Consider the following 5,246-nt stretch of genomic DNA (forward strand, 5'->3'; position numbering starts at 1 on the left):
AAAAGACTGAGTATTGAGAAGATAAACCGGCTTGATACACATCTGGCTTCTTATTATGCACAACCATCTGTAGAGCAATATGGGCTTGTCACATTGCAATACATCATATTGAACAACAAAGTCTTCTTGGTGTGGAAACCAACATCCGGAACCAACACCTTGAGGTCAACATGAGGCCTGTATGACAGGATTCTTTTAAAAAAAAATTTAATTATGGCTTTGCTATTTAACAAATGCGTTCAAGTCCATCCCAGAAGTTACATTTAGACACTGATATGGTTGCACATCACAGAAAATCAACAGGGAACTTAAAGACTGTAGAACATCCTGCTTTTTGAGTTGCCAAGACTTGAACATACGACTTGATCTATATGAATCTCTTGTCTTTGTTAATCCGCTCTGGCCATTAGTAAACCTGCATCAATTTGGGTGATCGCAATCAAATGGCAGAGGGGGGGGGGTTGTTTTTAGAATAAAGTTCAGACAGCAACAGGAAATTGGTCTTCTACCCATCGTCACAAGTCTGTGGAAAAACAAATATACTCTAATGTTGTTATCGGGTACAATGTTGTCTTCTTCCTCCTTTAGCACAGCTTGCAGAGCTCCTGAGCACACCAGGAAATTATCTAGGGATTCTGAACAATTGTACAGTTCAATATAAGTCTGTTTTTTATTTTTTATTTTTTTCTTCATCCTTGACCTTGTCACAGACTGGTCAAATGTTAAACAGTGGTGGTCTTTTTAGGTAAATGTAGTGTTATTAACAAAATCCCTCTCTCGTCGTGTTACTTTTCTCCGAAAGGGTCCATGGTCATGTTTGAAAGGAACTTTTATTGCATTGCACAGTGTTGATCATGTTTTAATTAATGACTGCCCTTCGATTTTATATGACGGACTGTATTGGACTTGCTAACCTTCAGCTATAAGCAGGTAGCATAATTAACCTTACTGGTGGTCTCTCTTACAGCTCAATGAATTTTAATGATGTGAAACAGCATTACTAGTGATGGGCTGATCAGTTTTGAGTGTCTGAATACAACTTAATAAATTCAAATAAAGAGGTCTCTTGTTTGCCTTTTTTGCTCTGAATGTGTCACATGTAAGTGAAGCTTGAAAAAAAAAAGGATTGTGTCTTTATTGAAACCAAATTAAGTGTAATGAAAGTCCACACCGTTGAGACGTATGGCGGCAACTGAGATGTTTTCCATTGATTACGAAACAACTGTGGCCGCAAAATCTGTAGAGTTCTGAGCTTTATGTTTTTAATAGTCCTCAGGGGGACTGGGAGGATGTCTGTCCAGAGCTGCAGTGTTTAACAAACGCTTAACAAGACTAAAAGTCTACAGCTGTGCTAGCTCCTCTGTGAGGTTACATGCTCACAGTAACAATGCTAACGTGCATGAGGGTTTAGCAGCTTCTATGACCATGTCCATCTTAGTTTATCAAGTTCACATGCTACAATTGCCAATTAGCACAAATTTAAGCTGAGGCTAAAGTTTTGCAGGTATTCTTTCATAAACAAAATACAACTTTGATAAGATGTTGCTGCTAAATGAAGTTTTTGGAACACAAATGTGTGTACCAGATTTCAGTATAATTCCTCCAACAGTCGAGACATTTAGCTCAGAACCACAAATGACGACCTCGTGGTGGCCAGCGAGCAAAAAGTCAACAGATCACAGAAATTGGTAGGCTTCATCTTCCAGATTCCAAATCTTCAAATCCTACAACTGTGCATTTCTCTTTCATAGGATTGTAAATTGAATATATCGTGGACTCTTGATTGGAACAAAACAAGCTATTTAAAGACAATTTCAGAATTCTCCTTTAGTCCCTGACATTGCTCAAGCTTGAAAATACTGGATCCTACAATTCCCATAATGCATCGCGATGGTATATTTTTATTAGATAGTTGATTTTTACCAACCCAAAAGAAAGTTTTCGTGGACATACAAACAATATCTGCTGTTTAAAGAATTTAACACAACATACACACCTACATAAGGTACACAGACTGCACACTGACATGCTAATGTCAATGTAATCATTGACATGCTAATGTTGCAAGAAGAGTTTGCCACTAGCCAACAAAATTGCACACCGGCCGTTGTACAACACATCATAATAGTTGTCATAATATGTGCAGTAATGGTGAGCCTCCTTATCAACATAAAATTATGGTAAAAGAAAAGTAAAAATGTACATGTGTGTGTGTATAAGATAAAAGCGTTTCTGGGATTAGGCTGGTTTGCCATTCAGGGCTTTGATGGACAGGGGGACACATTAGTTTTGAAAGTGGTTGAGTCTGCACCGTTCTTGCATGGGATATGCCCATGACTTCCAAAAACCAACTCTACACCCCCTGCTTTTACAGGTTGAGTAAGAGCTCTTGCCATGATGTTAAAACTAATAATGGAAATAACCATTAGCTGCAGCCCTACTTCCATCCTCCTTTTCCACTTTTTTAGGTTGAACGGTTGTCAGTTCCTTCCAGGTCTGATGTTTCTCGTGTATTTCCACCATCTGCCTCCTCTCTCATCTCTTGGCTGCGTTCCATCCTGACACTTCACACACTCCACTACACACTCTCAAAGTTTGATGAGTCCTCTCAACTCTGGACCAGCCGGATCACGTTTGGACAAGATTACAAATCTCTGTGTACAAATGACCCCCTGCTCCTGTCAATTATAGTGATGAGTGTTACTTAAAAATACGCATGCTGTTAAAAGTTCTCAGAGAGACTATTTCTTTAGCAGAAGTAAGTCCCAGAAAACTGTTTACATTGAGGTCCGTGGATTATCTGGAGTAACAGGGACACTGTTTTTTTTCAAATAACAGTTTGAGTTGCTTTTAATTTATATACAGTATATATAATTACATTTTAATCCTGTGAGCCCCATGAAGTAAACTCCATTTAATTGATTGAATTGTTAAATTCTATTGATCTTGACCTGGAACATCAAAACTTCGGGGGCCTTTCGATTATATCAGATGGAAAGAGCCCCGAAAAGATGGAATTAAATCCCATGAGAATCCACAGAGTGGTGGTGAGATTGTTTTCTCAGCTACTGTTTCCAAAGACACAAATGAACTTTGAACCTCAACATTAAAACTCTATGTGGTCAAATACAACTAGAGAATAAAAAATTGAGAAGTTCATCATTCATTTTTCAATAACTTCAGAGTACATTTCCGACACATGTTTTATTATTTGTTTTGTGAGTGTAATTGGGTTTAACTGACCTTATAGAGCCTCCATTTTGGGAATTATGCTAACATTTCTTCAACTTTGCAGTTTACTGTCACTACTACTATTACTTATTGCATTATGAAAAAGCTTTAGAGTACAGTTGATTGTATGGAAAGATGACTATTTTAAAAATCTTTAGGATGACAATCCCAAACATAATTGCAGACAAGTTACGTGGTACGGTTTTTCCACAATGTGCCCTTTTTCACGTTGACAACCACCACTAACCACAGAGATGCACAACAAAACTTTTCCTCAAGTCGGGATGGCATTTTGCTTCCATCACAGTGGAGCTTTAAAACAAATGTTGGACCCTATGAGTCATTATGTTGCATGCTGCTTTGCTGGAAGAGCTGTCCTTCTACTTTGCCCAGAGAGTTACATCACAACCCTTTGAAGAAAAGTTCAAACATAAAAGGAATACTGACCACAGTTGTCCATTACAATCTTTCCAGTGGGAGATTCTAACCCCTGATCTTTCCCACTGTCAATAAAGCAGACTGGCAGATCATGGAAATTAAATTTTTTTTACCCAGCGAAAGAATGTGGTTCATCCAATGACAGGCGGTAACAAAAGCTTCTCCCACTATGGCTAAACTGGTAGGAGAATTTATTGGGTATCTGTTCGCCCTGAAAGAGCCTTTTAAAGTGCGATAGAAAGTATCTTGGGTGTTCTTTCAAGTACATGGAAGGTTTGAAGAGCTACTCCAGTAGTCATAGCAGCAGTTTGCTCGATGCTCTCAGGGCTGAGCTTTGCACCTGTCTAAGACATAGACAGTTAAAGAAATGGACCAACAGGTCCCGTTGCTCTGGACAGAGACCAGTAAGGGATATTATAAGCACTTTTCCGGTGATAGCTGAGCTCCAACTGAGCTCCAACTGAGCTCCAACTGAGCTTGACGACGTAGTTGTGACGTGAGCAACCTGTCTGAAATCTTCTGGTAGCTGTGCCAAGAGAAATCTCAATCATTCCCAATCTTGCACAGACAGAGAGCGTAGGTGTATGTTAGGAGATAACATAGGCACAGGCTAATTATTGCTAACTAACATGCTAGTTAACATTAGTAATTAAACCTAAACAGCTAATGTAAGTCGAAACTGCCTGCGAGCTCACCTGTGCTACAGTAAGTCGCGTGGTTATGACAACCTATTTTTATAAAAACGTCTTCTACGGAGCCATAACGTGAGATTCAAGGTAATGGAGTCTTTTATACATTGTCGTGTTTTTTTAGAAATAAACAACGGACAAATAGAGTCTTTCAATGCATCAGATGTAAAGTTATTTGCTGTCAAAGTGACGTCAAAATGAATGGCGGTCAATGGAATGCTAATGACAGGTGATGGCTTGTTAGCATCAAATTGGTGCCATAGGAGCTACGCATTCTGAAGAGAGGCTGAAGAGCCAAAAAAACATGCTTTGGTTTTATGGCTCACAACTTAACTGTTTTGGTTCAGCCTCACCGCTCCCATCAACCTGTGTCCAGCTGTAACAGGCAGCTGTTTTTTTTTTCAAATGGCAGAGACAAAATCAGCATCCAACTAACGAACATAGTAAAGCAGTTAGCAACTAACTTGAGTCAGAACAATCAAACAAAAGCTAAAATAGAGTGAATATATTATTTGCCCAAACTCGCCAGCAAATGAATGCTTATGTAGCTCCGTATCTACTGGATGTCTAATATGTCTTGTTATATAAACTTAGAAGGTGGTAAAACGTAACTTTGTCTTTACAGCTTTTTTTTCCCCCGCCTGCAAGTGGGTACATTTTTCATTTTGAACATGGAATCGCAGGTTACTGCTCTTGTACGCTGAATCTATTGTCTGCCATGATTGTCTCTCCCCCCCAGGACTGAGCTGTTGAGATGTCAGTATTCTCCAAATCAAACTGCAGTTCACATTGTCACATCTGAAGGCAAATACGCAGTATAAAGCTACAATAGTGACTTCAGAAGGGTCTTTCTGAAAGAAACTCTATGTTAGTTGAAAGTTGAAAGGA

This window comes from Etheostoma spectabile, chromosome 6, assembly GCF_008692095.1.
Source record: "Etheostoma spectabile isolate EspeVRDwgs_2016 chromosome 6, UIUC_Espe_1.0, whole genome shotgun sequence".
In the NCBI taxonomy this organism is placed as follows: Eukaryota; Metazoa; Chordata; class Actinopteri; order Perciformes; family Percidae; genus Etheostoma; species Etheostoma spectabile.